Raw genomic sequence first — 21,897 nt, 5'->3', positions numbered from 1 at the left:
CCAGGAGGGCTCCAAATGTGTGGGTAAAATATATATCCCTTGGGGGGAAATTTGAAAAAAAGTTTTAAAATTTTTTTTTTCTGGACTTAGAAAATTTTCACACGTCTCAGACTTCCAGAGAGGGGAGCATGTCTGTAAGCGCATCCGATTTGAGTTCCAGAGTGATTCACCCGATGAGTCCTTCATACTTAGTCGTTTCTTGCAAAATTTCTGACTTTTTGAAAATTTCACTTTTTTGTGAAAATCTCCGCTAAATGAGGTTATAGTATGTTAGAGGGCATCCCAGGAGGGCTCCAAATGTGTGGGTAAAATATATATCCCTTGGGGGGAAATTTGAAAAAAAGTTTTAAAATTTTTTTTTTCTGGACTTAGAAAATTTTCACACATGTCTCAGACTTCCAGAGAGGGGAGCATGTCTGTAAGCGCATCCGATTTGAGTTCCAGAGCGATTCACCCGATGAGTCCTTCACACTTAGTCGTTTTTTGCAAAATTTCTGACTTTTTGAAACTTTCACTTTTTTGTGAAAATCTCCGCTAAATGAGGTTATAGTATGTTAGAGGGCATCCCAGGAGGGCTCCAAATGTGTGGGTAAAATAAATATCCCTTGGGGGAAATTTGAAAAAAAGTTGAAAATTTTTTTTTTTCTGGACTTAGAAAATTTTCACACATGTCTCAGACTTAAAGAGAGGGGAGCATGTTAGTGCATGCATCTGATTTCAGTTCCAGAGCGATTCACCCGATGAGTCCTTCATACTTAGTCATTTTTTGCAAAATTTCTGACTTTTTTAAAATTTCACTTTTGTGTGAAAATCTCCGCTAAATGAGGTTATAGTATGTTAGAGGGCATCCCAGGAGGGCTCCAAATGTGTGGGTAAAATATATATCCCTTGGGGGGAAATTTGAAAAAAAGTTTTAAAATTTTTTTTTTCTGGACTTAGAAAATTTTCACACGTCTCAGACTTCCAGAGAGGGGAGCATGTCTGTAAGCGCATCCGATTTGAGTTCCAGAGCGATTCACCCGATGAGTCCTTCATACTTAGTCGTTTCTTGCAAAATTTCTGACTTTTTGAAAATTTCACTTTTTTGTGAAAATCTCCGCTAAATGAGGTTATAGTATGTTAGAGGGCATCCCAGGAGGGCTCCAAATGTGTGGGTAAAATATATATCCCTTGGGGGGAAATTTGAAAAAAAGTTTTAAAATTTTTTTTTTCTGGACTTAGAAAATTTTCACACATGTCTCAGACTTCCAGAGAGGTGAGCATGTCTGTAAGCGCATCCGATTTGAGTTCCAGAGCGATTCACCCGATGAGTCCTTCACACTTAGTCGTTTTTTGCAAAATTTCTGACTTTTTGAAACTTTCACTTTTTTGTGAAAATCTCCGCTAAATGAGGTTATAGTATGTTAGAGGGCATCCCAGGAGGGCTCCAAATGTGTGGGTAAAATAAATATCCCTTGGGGGAAATTTGAAAAAAAGTTGAAAATTTTATTTTTTCTGGACTTAGAAAATTTTCACACATGTCTCAGACTTAAAGAGAGGGGAGCATGTTAGTGCATGCATCTGATTTCAGTTCCAGAGCGATTCACCCGATGAGTCCTTCATACTTAGTCGTTTTTTGCAAAATTTCTGACTTTTTGAAAATTTCACTTTTTTGTGAAAATCTCCGCTAAATGAGGTTATAGTATGTTAGAGGGCATCCCAGGAGGGCTCCAAATGTGTGGGTAAAATATATATCCCTTGGGGGGAAATTTGAAAAAAAGTTTTACAATTTTTTTTTTCTGGACTTAGAAAATTTTCACACATGTCTCAGACTTCCAGAGAGGGGAGCATGTCTGTAAGCGCATCCGATTTCAGTTCCAGAGCGTTTCACCCGATGAGTCCTTCATACTTAGTCGTTTTTTGGAAAAATTTTCACTTTTTGAAAATTTCACTTTTTTGTGAAAATCTCCGCTAAATGAGGTTATAGTATGTTAGAGGGCATCCCAGGAGGGCTCCAAATGTGTGGGTAAAATATATATCCCTTGGGGGGAAATTTGAAAAAAAGTTGAAAAATTTTTTTTTCTGGACTTTGAAAATTTTCACACATGTCTCAGACTTCCAGAGAGGGGAGCATGTTAGTGCACGCATCCGATTTCAGTTCCAGAGCGTTTCACCCGATGAGTCCTTCATACTTAGTCGTTTTTTGCAAAATTTCTGACTTTTTGAAAATTTCACTTTTTTGTGAAAATCTCCGCTAAATGAGGTTATAGTATGTTAGAGGGCATCCCAGGAGGGCTCCAAATGTGTGGGTAAAATATATATCCCTTGGGGGGAAATTTGAAAAAAAGTTGAAAAAATTTTCTTTTCTGGACTTAGAAAATTTTCACACATGTGTCAGACTTCCAGAGAGGGGAGCATGTCTGTAAGCGCATTCGATTTCAGTTCCAGAGTGTTTCACCCGATGAGTCCTTCATACTTAGTCATTTCTTGCAAAATTTCTGACTTTTTGAAAATTTCACTTTTTTGTGAAAATCTCCGCTAAATGAGGTTATAGTATGTTAGAGGGCATCCCAGGAGGGCTCCAAATGTGTGGGTAAAATCTATATCCCTTGTGGGGAAATTTGAAAAAAAGTTAAAAATTATTTTTTTCTGGACTTAGAAAATTTTCACACATGTCTCAGACTTCCAGAGAGGGGAGCATGTTAGTGCGCGCATCCGATTTCAGTTCCAGAGCGTTTCACCCGATGAGTCCTTCATACTTAGTCGTTTTTTGCAAAATTTCTGACTTTTTGAAAATTTCACTTTTTTGTGAAAATCTCTGCTAAATGAGGTTATAGTATTTTAGAGGGCATCCCAGGAGGGCTCCAAATGTGTGGGTAAAATATATATCCCTTGGGGGGAAATTTGAAAAAAAGTTTTAAAATTTTTTTTTTCTGGACTTAGAAAATTTTCACACTTGTCTCAGACTTCCAGAGAGGGGAGCATGTCTGTAAGCGCATCCGATTTGAGTTCCAGAGCGATTCACCCGATGAGTCCTTCATACTTAGTCGTTTTTTGCAAAATTTCTGACTTTTTGAAAATTTCACTTTTTTGTGAAAATCTCCGCTAAATGAGGTTATAGTATGTTAGAGGGCATCCCAGGAGGGCTCCAAATGTGTGGGTAAAATAAATATCCCTTGGGGGAAATTTGAAAAAAAGTTGAAAATTTTTTTTTTTCTGGACTTAGAAAATTTTCACACATGTCTCAGACTTAAAGAGAGGGGAGCATGTTAGTGCATGCATCTGATTTCAGTTCCAGAGCGATTCACCCGATGAGTCCTTCATACTTAGTCGTTTTTTGCAAAATTTCTGACTTTTTGAAAATTTCACTTTTTTGTGAAAATCTCCGCTAAATGAGGTTATAGTATGTTAGAGGGCATCCCAGGAGGGCTCCAAATGTGTGGGTAAAATATATATCCCTTGGGGGGAAATTTGAAAAAAAGTTTTACAATTTTTTTTTTCTGGACTTAGAAAATTTTCACACATGTCTCAGACTTCCAGAGAGGGGAGCATGTCTGTAAGCGCATCCGATTTCAGTTCCAGAGCGTTTCACCCGATGAGTCCTTCATACTTAGTCGTTTTTTGGAAAAATTTTCACTTTTTGAAAATTTCACTTTTTTGTGAAAATCTCCGCTAAATGAGGTTATAGTATGTTAGAGGGCATCCCAGGAGGGCTCAAAATGTGTGGGTAAAATATATATCCCTTGGGGGGAAATTTGAAAAAAAGTTGAAAAATTTTTTTTTCTGGACTTTGAAAATTTTCACACATGTCTCAGACTTCCAGAGAGGGGAGCATGTTAGTGCATGCATCCGATTTCAGTTCCAGAGCGTTTCACCCGATGAGTCCTTCATACTTAGTCGTTTTTTGCAAAATTTCTGACTTTTTGAAAATTTCACTTTTTTGTGAAAATCTCCGCTAAATGAGGTTATAGTATGTTAGAGGGCATCCCAGGAGGGCTCCAAATGTGTGGGTAAAATATATATCCCTTGGGGGGAAATTTGAAAAAAAGTTGAAAAAATTTTCTTTTCTGGACTTAGAAAATTTTCACACATGTGTCAGACTTCCAGAGAGGGGAGCATGTCTGTAAGCGCATTCGATTTCAGTTCCAGAGTGTTTCACCCGATGAGTCCTTCATACTTAGTCATTTCTTGCAAAATTTCTGACTTTTTGAAAATTTCACTTTTTTGTGAAAATCTCCGCTAAATGAGGTTATAGTATGTTAGAGGGCATCCCAGGAGGGCTCCAAATGTGTGGGTAAAATCTATATCCCTTGTGGGGAAATTTAAAAAAAAGTTAAAAATTATTTTTTTCTGGACTTAAAAAATTTTCACACATGTCTCAGACTTCCAGAGAGGGGAGCATGTTAGTGCGCGCATCCGATTTCAGTTCCAGAGCGTTTCACCCGATGAGTCATTCATACTTAGTCATTTTTTGCAAAATTTCTGACTTTTTTAAAATTTCACTTTTGTGTGAAAATCTCCGCTAAATGAGGTTATAGTATGTTAGAGAGCATCCCAGGAGGGCTCCAAATGTGTGGGTAAAATATATATCCCTTGGGGGGAAATTTGAAAAAAAGTTTTACATTTTTTTTTTCTGGACTTAGAAAATTTTCACACATGTGTCAGACTTCCAGAGAGGGGATCATGTCTGTAAGCGCATCCGATTTCAGTTCCAGAGCGTTTCACCCGATGAGTCCTTCATACTTAGTCGTTTTTTGTAAAATTTCTGACTTTTTGAAAATTTCACTTTTTTGTGAAAATCTCCGCTAAATGAGGTTATAGTATGTTAGAGGGCATCCCAGGAGGGCTCCAAATGTGTGGGTAAAATATATATCCCTTGGGGGGAAATTTGAAAAAAAGTTGAAAAAATTTTCTTTTCTGGACTTAGAAAATTTTCACACATGTGTCAGACTTCCAGAGAGGGGAGCATGTCTGTAAGCGCATTCGATTTCAGTTCCAGAGTGTTTCACCCGATGAGTCCTTCATACTTAGTCATTTCTTGCAAAATTTCTGACTTTTTGAAAATTTCACTTTTTTGTGAAAATCTCCGCTAAATGAGGTTATAGTATGTTAGAGGGCATCCCAGGAGGGCTCCAAATGTGTGGGTAAAATCTATATCCCTTGTGGGGAAATTTGAAAAAAAGTTAAAAATTATTTTTTTCTGGACTTAGAAAATTTTCACACATGTCTCAGACTTCCAGAGAGGGGAGCATGTTAGTGCGCGCATCCGATTTCAGTTCCAGAGCGTTTCACCCGATGAGTCATTCATACTTAGTCATTTTTTGCAAAATTTCTGACTTTTTTAAAATTTCACTTTTTTGTGAAAATCTCCGCTAAATGAGGTTATAGTATGTTAGAGGGCATCCCAGGAGGGCTCCAAATGTGTGGGTAAAATATATATCCCTTGGGAGGAAATTTGAAAAAAAGTTTTAAAATTTTTTTTTTCTGGACTTAGAAAATTTTCACACTTGTCTCAGACTTCCAGAGAGGGGAGCATGTCTGTAAGCGCATCCGATTTGAGTTCCAGAGCGATTCACCCGATGAGTCCTTCATACTTAGTCGTTTTTTGCAAAATTTCTGACTTTTTGAAAATTTCACTTTTTTGTGAAAATCTCCGCTAAATGAGGTTATAGTATGTTAGAGGGCATCCCAGGAGGGCTCCAAATGTGTGGGTAAAATAAATATCCCTTGGGGGAAATTTGAAAAAAAGTTGAAAAATTTTTTTTTTCTGGACTTAGAAAATTTTCACACATGTCTCAGACTTCCAGAGAGGGGAGCATGTTAGTGCGCGCATCTGATTTCAGTTCCAGAGCGATTCACCCGATGAGTCCTTCATACTTAGTCGTTTCTTGCAAAATTTCTGACTTTTTGAAAATTTCACTTTTTTGTGAAAATCTCCGCTAAATGAGGTTATAGTATGTTAGAGGGCATCCCAGGAGGGCTCCAAATGTGTGGGTAAAATATATATCCCTTGGGAGGAAATTTGAAAAAAAGTTGAAAAAATTTTATTTTCTGGACTTAGAAAATTTTCACACATGTGTCAGACTTCCAGAGAGGGGAGCATGTCTGTAAGCGCATTCGATTTCAGTTCCAGAGTGTTTCACCCGATGAGTCCTTCATACTTAGTCGTTTCTTGCAAAATTTCTGACTTTTTGAAAATTTCACTTTTTTGTGAAAATCTCCGCTAAATGAGGTTATAGTATGTTAGAGGGCATCCCAGGAGGGCTCCAAATGTGTGGGTAAAATATATATCCCTTGGGAGGAAATTTGAAAAAAAGTTGAAAAATTTTTCTTTTCTGGACTTAGAAAATTTTCACACATGTGTCAGACTTCCAGAGAGGGGAGCATGTCTGTAAGCGCATTCGATTTCAGTTCCAGAGTGTTTCACCCGATGAGTCCTTCATACTTAGTCGTTTCTTGCAAAATTTCTGACTTTTTGAAAATTTCACTTTTTTGTGAAAATCTCCGCTAAATGAGGTTATAGTATGTTAGAGGGCATCCCAGGAGGGCTCCAAATGTGTGGGTAAAATATATATCCCTTGGGGGGAAATTTGAAAAAAAGTTGAAAAATTTTTTTTCCTGGACTTAGAAAATTTTCACACATGTCTCAGACTTCCAGAGAGGGGAGCATGTCTGTAAGCGCATCCGATTTCAGTTCCAGAGCGTTTCACCCGATGAGTCCTTCATACTTAGTCGTTTTTTGGAAAAATTTTCACTTTTTGAAAATTTCACTTTTTTGTGAAAATCTCCGCTAAATGAGGTTATAGTATGTTAGAGGGCATCCCAGGAGGGCTCCAAATGTGTGGGTAAAATATATATCCCTTGGGGGGAAATTTGAAAAAAAGTTGAAAAATTTTTTTTTCTGGACTTTGAAAATTTTCACACATGTTTCAGACTTCCAGAGAGGGGAGCATGTTAGTGCACGCATCCGATTTCAGTTCCAGAGCGTTTCACCCGATGAGTCCTTCATACTTAGTCGTTTTTTGCAAAATTTCTGACTTTTTGAAAATTTCACTTTTTTGTGAAAATCTCCGCTAAATGAGGTTATAGTATGTTAGAGGGCATCCCAGGAGGGCTCCAAATGTGTGGGTAAAATATATATCCCTTGGGGGGAAATTTGAAAAAAAGTTGAAAAAATTTTCTTTTCTGGACTTAGAAAATTTTCACACATGTGTCAGACTTCCAGAGAGGGGAGCATGTCTGTAAGCGCATTCGATTTCAGTTCCAGAGTGTTTCACCCGATGAGTCCTTCATACTTAGTCATTTCTTGCAAAATTTCTGACTTTTTGAAAATTTCACTTTTTTGTGAAAATCTCCGCTAAATGAGGTTATAGTATGTTAGAGGGCATCCCAGGAGGGCTCCAAATGTGTGGGTAAAATCTATATCCCTTGTGGGGAAATTTGAAAAAAAGTTAAAAATTATTTTTTTCTGGACTTAGAAAATTTTCACACATGTCTCAGACTTCCAGAGAGGGGAGCATGTTAGTGCGCGCATCCGATTTCAGTTCCAGAGCGTTTCACCCGATGAGTCATTCATACTTAGTCATTTTTTGCAAAATTTCTGACTTTTTTAAAATTTCACTTTTTTGTGAAAATCTCCGCTAAATGAGGTTATAGTATGTTAGAGGGCATCCCAGGAGGGCTCCAAATGTGTGGGTAAAATATATATCCCTTGGGAGGAAATTTGAAAAAAAGTTTTAAAATTTTTTTTTTCTGGACTTAGAAAATTTTCACACTTGTCTCAGACTTCCAGAGAGGGGAGCATGTCTGTAAGCGCATCCGATTTGAGTTCCAGAGCGATTCACCCGATGAGTCCTTCATACTTAGTCGTTTTTTGCAAAATTTCTGACTTTTTGAAAATTTCACTTTTTTGTGAAAATCTCCGCTAAATGAGGTTATAGTATGTTAGAGGGCATCCCAGGAGGGCTCCAAATGTGTGGGTAAAATAAATATCCCTTGGGGGAAATTTGAAAAAAAGTTGAAAAATTTTTTTTTTCTGGACTTAGAAAATTTTCACACATGTCTCAGACTTCCAGAGAGGGGAGCATGTTAGTGCGCGCATCTGATTTCAGTTCCAGAGCGATTCACCCGATCAGTCCTTCATACTTAGTCGTTTTTTGCAAAATTTCTGACTTTTTGAAAATTTCACTTTTTTGTGAAAATCTCCGCTAAATGAGGTTATAGTATGTTAGAGGGCATCCCAGGAGGGCTTCAAATGTGTGGGTAGAATATATATCCCTTGGGAGGAAATTTGAAAAAAAGTTGAAAAAATTTTATTTTCTGGACTTAGAAAATTTTCACACATGTGTCAGACTTCCAGAGAGGGGAGCATGTCTGTAAGCGCATTCGATTTCAGTTCCAGAGTGTTTCACCCGATGAGTCCTTCATACTTAGTCGTTTCTTGCAAAATTTCTGACTTTTTGAAAATTTCACTTTTTTGTGAAAATCTCCGCTAAATGAGGTTATAGTATGTTAGAGGGCATCCCAGGAGGGCTCCAAATGTGTGGGTAAAATATATATCCCTTGGGAGGAAATTTGAAAAAAAGTTGAAAAAATTTTATTTTCTGGACTTAGAAAATTTTCACACATGTGTCAGACTTCCAGAGAGGGGAGCATGTCTGTAAGCGCATTCGATTTCAGTTCCAGAGTGTTTCACCCGATGAGTCCTTCATACTTAGTCGTTTCTTGCAAAATTTCTGACTTTTTGAAAATTTCACTTTTTTGTGAAAATCTCCGCTAAATGAGGTTATAGTATGTTAGAGGGCATCCCAGGAGGGCTCCAAATGTGTGGGTAAAATATATATCCCTTGGGAGGAAATTTGAAAAAAAGTTGAAAAATTTTTCTTTTCTGGACTTAGAAAATTTTCACACATGTGTCAGACTTCCAGAGAGGGGAGCATGTCTGTAAGCGCATTCGATTTCAGTTCCAGAGTGTTTCACCCGATGAGTCCTTCATACTTAGTCGTTTCTTGCAAAATTTCTGACTTTTTGAAAATTTCACTTTTTTGTGAAAATCTCCGCTAAATGAGGTTATAGTATGTTAGAGGGCATCCCAGGAGGGCTCCAAATGTGTGGGTAAAATATATATCCCTTGGGGGGAAATTTGAAAAAAAGTTGAAAAATTTTTTTTCCTGGACTTAGAAAATTTTCACACATGTCTCAGACTTCCAGAGAGGGGAGCATGTCTGTAAGCGCATCCGATTTCAGTTCCAGAGCGTTTCACCCGATGAGTCCTTCATACTTAGTCGTTTTTTGGAAAAATTTTCACTTTTTGAAAATTTCACTTTTTTGTGAAAATCTCCGCTAAATGAGGTTATAGTATGTTAGAGGGCATCCCAGGAGGGCTCCAAATGTGTGGGTAAAATATATATCCCTTGGGGGGAAATTTGAAAAAAAGTTGAAAAATTTTTTTTTCTGGACTTTGAAAATTTTCACACATGTTTCAGACTTCCAGAGAGGGGAGCATGTTAGTGCACGCATCCGATTTCAGTTCCAGAGCGTTTCACCCGATGAGTCCTTCATACTTAGTCGTTTTTTGCAAAATTTCTGACTTTTTGAAAATTTCACTTTTTTGTGAAAATCTCCGCTAAATGAGGTTATAGTATGTTAGAGGGCATCCCAGGAGGGCTCCAAATGTGTGGGTAAAATATATATCCCTTGGGGGGAAATTTGAAAAAAAGTTGAAAAAATTTTCTTTTCTGGACTTAGAAAATTTTCACACATGTGTCAGACTTCCAGAGAGGGGAGCATGTCTGTAAGCGCATTCGATTTCAGTTCCAGAGTGTTTCACCCGATGAGTCCTTCATACTTAGTCATTTCTTGCAAAATTTCTGACTTTTTGAAAATTTCACTTTTTTGTGAAAATCTCCGCTAAATGAGGTTATAGTATGTTAGAGGGCATCCCAGGAGGGCTCCAAATGTGTGGGTAAAATCTATATCCCTTGTGGGGAAATTTGAAAAAAAGTTAAAAATTATTTTTTTCTGGACTTAGAAAATTTTCACACATGTCTCAGACTTCCAGAGAGGGGAGCATGTTAGTGCGCGCATCCGATTTCAGTTCCAGAGCGTTTCACCCGATGAGTCATTCATACTTAGTCATTTTTTGCAAAATTTCTGACTTTTTTAAAATTTCACTTTTTTGTGAAAATCTCCGCTAAATGAGGTTATAGTATGTTAGAGGGCATCCCAGGAGGGCTCCAAATGTGTGGGTAAAATATATATCCCTTGGGAGGAAATTTGAAAAAAAGTTTTAAAATTTTTTTTTTCTGGACTTAGAAAATTTTCACACTTGTCTCAGACTTCCAGAGAGGGGAGCATGTCTGTAAGCGCATCCGATTTGAGTTCCAGAGCGATTCACCCGATGAGTCCTTCATACTTAGTCGTTTTTTGCAAAATTTCTGACTTTTTGAAAATTTCACTTTTTTGTGAAAATCTCCGCTAAATGAGGTTATAGTATGTTAGAGGGCATCCCAGGAGGGCTCCAAATGTGTGGGTAAAATAAATATCCCTTGGGGGAAATTTGAAAAAAAGTTGAAAAATTTTTTTTTTCTGGACTTAGAAAATTTTCACACATGTCTCAGACTTCCAGAGAGGGGAGCATGTTAGTGCGCGCATCTGATTTCAGTTCCAGAGCGATTCACCCGATCAGTCCTTCATACTTAGTCGTTTTTTGCAAAATTTCTGACTTTTTGAAAATTTCACTTTTTTGTGAAAATCTCCGCTAAATGAGGTTATAGTATGTTAGAGGGCATCCCAGGAGGGCTTCAAATGTGTGGGTAGAATATATATCCCTTGGGAGGAAATTTGAAAAAAAGTTGAAAAAATTTTATTTTCTGGACTTAGAAAATTTTCACACATGTGTCAGACTTCCAGAGAGGGGAGCATGTCTGTAAGCGCATTCGATTTCAGTTCCAGAGTGTTTCACCCGATGAGTCCTTCATACTTAGTCGTTTCTTGCAAAATTTCTGACTTTTTGAAAATTTCACTTTTTTGTGAAAATCTCCGCTAAATGAGGTTATAGTATGTTAGAGGGCATCCCAGGAGGGCTCCAAATGTGTGGGTAAAATATATATCCCTTGGGAGGAAATTTGAAAAAAAGTTGAAAAATTTTTCTTTTCTGGACTTAGAAAATTTTCACACATGTGTCAGACTTCCAGAGAGGGGAGCATGTCTGTAAGCGCATTCGATTTCAGTTCCAGAGTGTTTCACCCGATGAGTCCTTCATACTTAGTCGTTTCTTGCAAAATTTCTGACTTTTTGAAAATTTCACTTTTTTGTGAAAATCTCCGCTAAATGAGGTTATAGTATGTTAGAGGGCATCCCAGGAGGGCTCCAAATGTGTGGGTAAAATATATATCCCTTGGGGGGAAATTTGAAAAAAAGTTGAAAAATTTTTTTTCCTGGACTTAGAAAATTTTCACACATGTCTCAGACTTCCAGAGAGGGGAGCATGTCTGTAAGCGCATCCGATTTCAGTTCCAGAGCGTTTCACCCGATGAGTCCTTCATACTTAGTCGTTTTTTGGAAAAATTTTCACTTTTTGAAAATTTCACTTTTTTGTGAAAATCTCCGCTAAATGAGGTTATAGTATGTTAGAGGGCATCCCAGGAGGGCTCCAAATGTGTGGGTAAAATATATATCCCTTGGGGGGAAATTTGAAAAAAAGTTGAAAAATTTTTTTTTCTGGACTTTGAAAATTTTCACACATGTCTCAGACTTCCAGAGAGGGGAGCATGTTAGTGCACGCATCCGATTTCAGTTCCAGAGCGTTTCACCCGATGAGTCCTTCATACTTAGTCGTTTTTTGCAAAATTTCTGACTTTTTGAAAATTTCACTTTTTTGTGAAAATCTCCGCTAAATGAGGTTATAGTATGTTAGAGGGCATCCCAGGAGGGCTCCAAATGTGTGGGTAAAATATATATCCCTTGGGGGGAAATTTGAAAAAAAGTTGAAAAAATTTTCTTTTCTGGACTTAGAAAATTTTCACACATGTGTCAGACTTCCAGAGAGGGGAGCATGTCTGTAAGCGCATTCGATTTCAGTTCCAGAGTGTTTCACCCGATGAGTCCTTCATACTTAGTCATTTCTTGCAAAATTTCTGACTTTTTGAAAATTTCACTTTTTTGTGAAAATCTCCGCTAAATGAGGTTATAGTATGTTAGAGGGCATCCCAGGAGGGCTCCAAATGTGTGGGTAAAATCTATATCCCTTGTGGGGAAATTTGAAAAAAAGTTAAAAATTATTTTTTTTCTGGACTTAGAAAATTTTCACACATGTCTCAGACTTCCAGAGAGGGGAGCATGTCTGTAAGCGCATCCGATTTGAGTTCCAGAGCGATTCACCCGATGAGTCCTTCATACTTAGTCGTTTTTTGCAAAATTTCTGACTTTTTGAAAATTTCACTTTTTTGTGAAAATCTCCGCTAAATGAGGTTATAGTATGTTAGAGGGCATCCCAGGAGGGCTCCAAATGTGTGGGTAAAATATATATCCCTTGGGGGGAAATTTGAAAAAAAGTTTTAAAATTTTTTTTTTCTGGACTTAGAAAATTTTCACACTTGTCTCAGACTTCCAGAGAGGGGAGCATGTCTGTAAGCGCATCCGATTTGAGTTCCAGAGCGATTCACCCGATGAGTCCTTCATACTTAGTCGTTTTTTGCAAAATTTCTGACTTTTTGAAAATTTCACTTTTTTGTGAAAATCTCCGCTAAATGAGGTTATAGTATGTTAGAGGGCATCCCAGGAGGGCTCCAAATGTGTGGGTAAAATAAATATCCCTTGGGGGAAATTTGAAAAAAAGTTGAAAAATTTTTTTTTTCTGGACTTAGAAAATTTTCACACATGTCTCAGACTTCCAGAGAGGGGAGCATGTTAGTGCGCGCATCTGATTTCAGTTCCAGAGCGATTCACCCGATGAGTCCTTCATACTTAGTCGTTTCTTGCAAAATTTCTGACTTTTTGAAAATTTCACTTTTTTGTGAAAATCTCCGCTAAATGAGGTTATAGTATGTTAGAGGGCATCCCAGGAGGGCTCCAAATGTGTGGGTAAAATATATATCCCTTGGGGGGAAATTTGAAAAAAAGTTTTAAAATTTTTTTTTTCTGGACTTAGAAAATTTTCACACATGTCTCAGACTTCCAGAGAGGGGAGCATGTCAGTGCGCGCATCCGATTTCAGTTCCAGAGCGATTCACCCGATGAGTCCTTCATACTTAGTCGTTTTTTGCAAAATTTCTGACTTTTTGAAAATTTCACTTTTTTGTGAAAATCTCCGCTAAATGAGGTTATAGTATGTTAGAGGGCATCCCAGGAGGGCTCCAAATGTGTGGGTAAAATATATATCCCTTGGGGGGAAATTTGAAAAAAAGTTGAAAATTTTTTTTTCCTGGACTTAGAAAATTTTCACACATGTCTCAGACTTCCAGAGAGGGGAGCATGTCTGTAAGCGCATCCGATTTCAGTTCCAGAGCGTTTCACCCGATGAGTCCTTCATACTTAGTCGTTTTTTGGAAAAATTTTCACTTTTTGAAAATTTCACTTTTTTGTGAAAATCTCCGCTAAATGAGGTTATAGTATGTTAGAGGGCATCCCAGGAGGGCTCCAAATGTGTGGGTAAAATATATATCCCTTGGGGGGAAATTTGAAAAAAAGTTGAAAAATTTTTTTTTCTGGACTTTGAAAATTTTCACACATGTGTAAGACTTCCAGAGAGGGGATCATGTCTGTAAGCGCATTCGATTTCAGTTCCAGAGCGTTTCACCCGATGAGTCCTTCATACTTAGTCATTTCTTGCAAAATTTCTGACTTTTTGAAAATTTCACTTTTTTGTGAAAATCTCCGCTAAATGAGGTTATAGTATGTTAGAGGGCATCCCAGGAGGGCTCCAAATGTGTGGGTAAAATCTATATCCCTTGTGGGGAAATTTGAAAAAAAGTTAAAAATTATTTTTTTTCTGGACTTAGAAAATTTTCACACATGTCTCAGACTTCCAGAGAGGGGAGCATGTCTGTAAGCGCATCCGATTTGAGTTCCAGAGCGATTCACCCGATGAGTCCTTCATACTTAGTCGTTTTTTGCAAAATTTCTGACTTTTTGAAAATTTCACTTTTTTGTGAAAATCTCCGCTAAATGAGGTTATAGTATGTTAGAGGGCATCCCAGGAGGGCTCCAAATGTGTGGGTAAAATATATATCCCTTGGGGGGAAATTTGAAAAAAAGTTTTAAAATTTTTTTTTTCTGGACTTAGAAAATTTTCACACTTGTCTCAGACTTCCAGAGAGGGGAGCATGTCTGTAAGCGCATCCGATTTGAGTTCCAGAGCGATTCACCCGATGAGTCCTTCATACTTAGTCGTTTTTTGCAAAATTTCTGACTTTTTGAAAATTTCACTTTTTTGTGAAAATCTCCGCTAAATGAGGTTATAGTATGTTAGAGGGCATCCCAGGAGGGCTCCAAATGTGTGGGTAAAATAAATATCCCTTGGGGGAAATTTGAAAAAAAGTTGAAAAATTTTTTTTTTCTGGACTTAGAAAATTTTCACACATGTCTCAGACTTCCAGAGAGGGGAGCATGTTAGTGCGCGCATCTGATTTCAGTTCCAGAGCGATTCACCCGATGAGTCCTTCATACTTAGTCGTTTCTTGCAAAATTTCTGACTTTTTGAAAATTTCACTTTTTTGTGAAAATCTCCGCTAAATGAGGTTATAGTATGTTAGAGGGCATCCCAGGAGGGCTCCAAATGTGTGGGTAAAATATATATCCCTTGGGGGGAAATTTGAAAAAAAGTTTTAAAATTTTTTTTTTCTGGACTTAGAAAATTTTCACACATGTCTCAGACTTCCAGAGAGGGGAGCATGTCAGTGCGCGCATCCGATTTCAGTTCCAGAGCGATTCACCCGATGAGTCCTTCATACTTAGTCGTTTTTTGCAAAATTTCTGACTTTTTGAAAATTTCACTTTTTTGTGAAAATCTCCGCTAAATGAGGTTATAGTATGTTAGAGGGCATCCCAGGAGGGCTCCAAATGTGTGGGTAAAATATATATCCCTTGGGGGGAAATTTGAAAAAAAGTTGAAAATTTTTTTTTCCTGGACTTAGAAAATTTTCACACATGTCTCAGACTTCCAGAGAGGGGAGCATGTCTGTAAGCGCATCCGATTTCAGTTCCAGAGCGTTTCACCCGATGAGTCCTTCATACTTAGTCGTTTTTTGGAAAAATTTTCACTTTTTGAAAATTTCACTTTTTTGTGAAAATCTCCGCTAAATGAGGTTATAGTATGTTAGAGGGCATCCCAGGAGGGCTCCAAATGTGTGGGTAAAATATATATCCCTTGGGGGGAAATTTGAAAAAAAGTTGAAAAATTTTTTTTTCTGGACTTTGAAAATTTTCACACATGTGTAAGACTTCCAGAGAGGGGATCATGTCTGTAAGCGCATCCGATTTCAGTTCCAGAGCGTTTCACCCGATGAGTCCTTCATACTTAGTCGTTTTTTGCAAAATTTCTGACTTTTTGAAAATTTCACTTTTTTGTGAAAATCTCCGCTAAATGAGGTTATAGTATGTTAGAGGGCATCCCAGGAGGGCTCCAACTGTGTGGGTAAAATATATATTCCTTGTGGGGAAATTTGAAAAAAGTTAAAAATTATTTTTTTTCTGGACTTAGAAAATTTTCACACATGTCTCAGACTTCCAGAGAGGGGAGCATGTTAGTGCACGCATCCGATTTCAGTTCCAGAGCGTTTCACCCGATGAGTCCTTCATACTTAGTCGTTTTTTGCAAAATTTCTGACTTTTTGAAAATTTCACTTTTTTGTGAAAATCTCCGCTAAATGAGGTTATAGTATGTTAGAGGGCATCCCAGGAGGGCTCCAAATGTGTGGGTAAAATATATATCCCTTGGGGGGGAATTTGAAAAAAAGTTGAAAAAATTTTCTTTTCTGGACTTAGAAAATTTTCACACATGTGTCAGACTTCCAGAGAGGGGAGCATGTCTGTAAGCGCATTCGATTTCAGTTCCAGAATGTTTCACCCGATGAGTCCTTCATACTTAGTCATTTCTTGCAAAATTTCTGACTTTTTGAAAATTTCACTTTTTTGTGAAAATCTCCGCTAAATGAGGTTATAGTATGTTAGAGGGCATCCCAGGAGGGCTCCAAATGTGTGGGTAAAATCTATATCCCTTGTGGGGAAATTTGAAAAAAAGTTAAAAATTATTTTTTTTCTGGACTTAGAAAATTTTCACACATGTCTCAGACTTCCAGAGAGGGGAGCATGTCTGTAAGCGCATCCGATTTGAGTTCCAGAGCGATTCACCCGATGAGTCCTTCATACTTAGTCGTTTTTTGCAAAATTTCTGACTTTTTGAAAATTTCACTTTTTTGTGAAAATCTCCGCTAAATGAGGTTATAGTATGTTAGAGGGCATCCCAGGAGGGCTCCAAATGTGTGGGTAAAATATATATCCCTTGGGGGGAAATTTGAAAAAAAGTTTTAAAATTTTTTTTTTCTGGACTTAGAAAATTTTCACACTTGTCTCAGACTTCCAGAGAGGGGAGCATGTCTGTAAGCGCATCCGATTTGAGTTCCAGAGCGATTCACCCGATGAGTCCTTCATACTTAGTCGTTTTTTGCAAAATTTCTGACTTTTTGAAAATTTCACTTTTTTGTGAAAATCTCCGCTAAATGAGGTTATAGTATGTTAGAGGGCATCCCAGGAGGGCTCCAAATGTGTGGGTAAAATAAATATCCCTTGGGGGAAATTTGAAAAAAAGTTGAAAAATTTTTTTTTTCTGGACTTAGAAAATTTTCACACATGTCTCAGACTTCCAGAGAGGGGAGCATGTTAGTGCGCGCATCTGATTTCAGTTCCAGAGCGATTCACCCGATGAGTCCTTCATACTTAGTCGTTTCTTGCAAAATTTCTGACTTTTTGAAAATTTCACTTTTTTGTGAAAATCTCCGCTAAATGAGGTTATAGTATGTTAGAGGGCATCCCAGGAGGGCTCCAAATGTGTGGGTAAAATATATATCCCTTGGGGGGAAATTTGAAAAAAAGTTTTAAAATTTTTTTTTTCTGGACTTAGAAAATTTTCACACATGTCTCAGACTTCCAGAGAGGGGAGCATGTCAGTGCGCGCATCCGATTTCAGTTCCAGAGCGATTCACCCGATGAGTCCTTCATACTTAGTCGTTTTTTGCAAAATTTCTGACTTTTTGAAAATTTCACTTTTTTGTGAAAATCTCCGCTAAATGAGGTTATAGTATGTTAGAGGGCATCCCAGGAGGGCTCCAAATGTGTGGGTAAAATATATATCCCTTGGGGGGAAATTTGAAAAAAAGTTTTAAAATTTTTTTTTTCTGGACTTAGAAAATTTTCACACTTGTCTCAGACTTCCAGAGAGGGGAGCATGTCTGTAAGCGCATCCGATTTGAGTTCCAGAGCGATTCACCTGATGAGTCCTTCATACTTAGTCGTTTTTTGCAAAATTTCTGACTTTTTGAAAATTTCACTTTTTTGTGAAAATCTCCGCTAAATGAGGTTATAGTATGTTAGAGGGCATCCCAGGAGGGCTCCAAATGTGTGGGTAAAATAAATATCCCTTGGGGGAAATTTGAAAAAAAGTTGAAAAATTTTTTTTTTCTGGACTTAGAAAATTTTCACACATGTCTCAGACTTCCAGAGAGGGGAGCATGTTAGTGCGCGCATCTGATTTCAGTTCCAGAGCGATTCACCCGATGATTCCTTCATACTTAGTCGTTTCTTGCAAAATTTCTGACTTTTTGAAAATTTCACTTTTTTGTGAAAATCTCCGCTAAATGAGGTTATAGTATGTTAGAGGGCATCCCAGGAGGGCTCCAAATGTGTGGGTAAAATATATATCCCTTGGGGGGAAATTTGAAAAAAAGTTTAAAAAATTTTTTTTTTCTGGACTTAGAAAATTTTCACACATGTCTCAGACTTCCAGAGAGGGGAGCATGTCAGTGCGCGCATCCGATTTCAGTTCCAGAGCGATTCACCCGATGAGTCCTTCATACTTAGTCGTTTTTTGCAAAATTTCTGACTTTTTGAAAATTTCACTTTTTTGTGAAAATCTCCGCTAAATGAGGTTATAGTATGTTAGAGGGCATCCCAGGAGGGCTCCAAATGTGTGGGTAAAATATATATCCCTTGGGGGGAAATTTGAAAAAAAGTTGAAAATTTTTTTTTCCTGGACTTAGAAAATTTTCACACATGTCTCAGACTTCCAGAGAGGGGAGCATGTCTGTAAGCGCATCCGATTTCAGTTCCAGAGCGTTTCACCCGATGAGTCCTTCATACTTAGTCGTTTTTTGGAAAAATTTTCACTTTTTGAAAATTTCACTTTTTTGTGAAAATCTCCGCTAAATGAGGTTATAGTATGTTAGAGGGCATCCCAGGAGGGCTCCAAATGTGTGGGTAAAATATATATCCCTTGGGGGGAAATTTGAAAAAAAGTTGAAAAATTTTTTTTTCTGGACTTTGAAAATTTTCACACATGTGTAAGACTTCCAGAGAGGGGATCATGTCTGTAAGCGCATCCGATTTCAGTTCCAGAGCGTTTCACCCGATGAGTCCTTCATACTTAGTCGTTTTTTGCAAAATTTCTGACTTTTTGAAAATTTCACTTTTTTGTGAAAATCTCCGCTAAATGAGGTTATAGTATGTTAGAGGGCATCCCAGGAGGGCTCCAACTGTGTGGGTAAAATATATATTCCTTGTGGGGAAATTTGAAAAAAGTTAAAAATTATTTTTTTTCTGGACTTAGAAAATTTTCACACATGTCTCAGACTTCCAGAGAGGGGAGCATGTTAGTGCACGCATCCGATTTCAGTTCCAGAGCGTTTCACCCGATGAGTCCTTCATACTTAGTCGTTTTTTGCAAAATTTCTGACTTTTTGAAAATTTCACTTTTTTGTGAAAATCTCCGCTAAATGAGGTTATAGTATGTTAGAGGGCATCCCAGGAGGGCTCCAAATGTGTGGGTAAAATATATATCCCTTGGGGGGGAATTTGAAAAAAAGTTGAAAAAATTTTCTTTTCTGGACTTAGAAAATTTTCACACATGTGTCACACTTCCAGAGAGGGGAGCATGTCTGTAAGCGCATTCGATTTCAGTTCCAGAATGTTTCACCCGATGAGTCCTTCATACTTAGTCATTTCTTGCAAAATTTCTGACTTTTTGAAAATTTCACTTTTTTGTGAAAATCTCCGCTAAATGAGGTTATAGTATGTTAGAGGGCATCCCAGGAGGGCTCCAAATGTGTGGGTAAAATATATATCCCTTGTGGGGAAATTTGAAAAAAAGTTAAAAAATTTTTTTTTCTGGACTTAGAAAATTTTCACACATGTCTCAGACTTCCAGAGAGGGGAGCATGTTAGTGCGCGCATCCGATTTCAGTTCCAGAGCGTTTCACCCGATGAGTCATTCATACTTAGTCATTTTTTGCAAAATTTCTGACTTTTTTAAAATTTCACTTTTGTGTGAAAATCTCCGCTAAATGAGGTTATAGTATGTTAGAGAGCATCCCAGGAGGGCTCCAAATGTGTGGGTAAAATATATATCCCTGGGGGGGAAATTTGAAAAAAAGTTTTAAATTTTTTTTTTCTGGACTTAGAAAATTTTCACACATGTGTCAGACTTCCAGAGAGGGGATCATGTCTGTAAGCGCATCCGATTTCAGTTCCAGAGCGTTTCACCCGATGAGTCCTTCATACTTAGTCGTTTTATGGAAAAATTTTCACTTTTTGAAAATTTCACTTTTTTGTGAAAATCTCTGCTAAATGAGGTTATAGTATGTAAGAGGGCATCCCAGGAGGGCTCCAATTGTGTGGGTAAAATATATATCCCTTGGGGGGAAATTTGAAAAAAGTTTTAAATTTTTTTTTTCTGGACTTAGAAAATTTTCACACATGTCTCAGACTTCCAGAGAGGGGATCATGTCTGTAAGCGCATCCGATTTCAGTTCCAGAGCGTTTCACCCGATGAGTCCTTCATACTTAGTCGTTTTTTGGAAAAATTTTCACTTTTTGAAAATTTCACTTTTTTGTGAAAATCTCTGCTAAATGAGGTTATAGTATGTTAGAGGGCATCCCAGGAGGGCTCCACATGTGTGGGTAAAATATATATCCCTTGGGGGGAAATTTGAAAAAAAGTTGAAAAAAATTTTTTTTCTGGACTTAGAAAATTTTCACACATGTCTCAGACTTCCAGAGAGGGGAGCATGTCAGTGCGCGCATCCGATTTCAGTTCCAGAGCGATTCACCCGATGAGTCCTTCATACTTAGTCGTTTTTTGCAAAATTTCTGACTTTTTGAAAATTTCACTTTTTTGTGAAAATCTCCGCTAAATGAGGTTATAGTATGTTAGAGGGCATCCCAGGAGGGTTCCAAATGTGTGGGTAAAATATATATCCCTTGGGAGGAAATTTGAAAAAAAGTTGAAAAAATTTTCTTTTCTGGACTTAGAAAATTTTCACTCATGTGTCAGACTTCCAGAGAGGGGAGCATGTCTGTAAGCGCATTCGATTTCAGTTCCAGAGTGCTTCACCCGATGAGTCCTTCATACTTAGTCGTTTCTTGCAAAATTTCTGACTTTTTGAAAATTTCACTTTTTTGTGAAAATCTCTGCTAAATGAGGTTATAGTATGTTAGAGGGCATCCCAGGAGGGCTCCAAATGTGTGGGTAAAATATATATCCCTTGGGGGGAAATTTGAAAAAAAGTTGAAAATTTTTTTTTCCTGGACTTAGAAAATTTTCACACATGTCTCAGACTTCCAGAGAGGGGAGCATGTCTGTAAGCGCATCCGATTTCAGTTCCAGAGCGTTTCACCCGATGAGTCCTTCATACTTAGTCGTTTCTTGCAAAATTTCTGACTTTTTGAAAATTTCACTTTTTTGTGAAAATCTCCGCTAAATGAGGTTATAGTATGTTAGAGGGCATCCCAGGAGGGCTCCAACTGTGTGGGTAAAATATATATTCCTTGTGGGGAAATTTGAAAAAAGTTAAAAATTATTTTTTTTCTGGACTTAGAAAATTTTCACACATGTCTCAGACTTCCAGAGAGGGGAGCATGTTAGTGCACGCATCCGATTTCAGTTCCAGAGCGTTTCACCCGATGAGTCCTTCATACTTAGTCGTTTTTTGCAAAATTTCTGACTTTTTGAAAATTTCACTTTTTTGTGAAAATCTCCGCTAAATGAGGTTATAGTATGTTAGAGGGCATCCCAGGAGGGCTCCAAATGTGTGGGTAAAATATATATCCCTTGGGGGGAAATTTGAAAAAAAGTTGAAAAAATTTTCTTTTCTGGACTTAGAAAATTTTCACACATGTGTCAGACTTCCAGAGAGGGGAGCATGTCTGTAAGCGCATTCGATTTCAGTTCCAGAATGTTTCACCCGATGAGTCCTTCATACTTAGTCATTTCTTGCAAAATTTCTGACTTTTTGAAAATTTCACTTTTTTGTGAAAATCTCCGCTAAATGAGGTTATAGTATGTTAGAGAGCATCCCAGGAGGGCTCCAAATGTGTGGGTAAAATATATATCCCTTGGGGGGAAATTTGAAAAAAAGTTTTACATTTTTTTTTTCTGGACTTAGAAAATTTTCACACATGTGTCAGACTTCCAGAGAGGGGATCATGTCTGTAAGCGCATCCGATTTCAGTTCCAGAGTGTTTCACCCGATGAGTCCTTCATACTTAGTCGTTTTTTGCAAAATTTCTGACTTTTTGAAAATTTCACTTTTTTGTGAAAATCTCCGCTAAATGAGGTTATAGTATGTTAGAGGGCATCCCAGGAGAGCTCCAACTGTGTGGGTAAAATATATATCCCTTGTGGGGAAATTTGAAAAAAAGTTAAAAATT

This window comes from Phyllobates terribilis, unplaced genomic scaffold (assembly GCF_046119375.1).
Source record: "Phyllobates terribilis strain yellow unplaced genomic scaffold, ASM4611937v1 Scaffold_543__1_contigs__length_1142032, whole genome shotgun sequence".
Classification (NCBI taxonomy): domain Eukaryota; kingdom Metazoa; phylum Chordata; class Amphibia; order Anura; family Dendrobatidae; genus Phyllobates; species Phyllobates terribilis.
The sequence above is the reverse complement of the archived record's forward strand: the minus strand, read 5'-3'. Positions refer to the sequence as shown.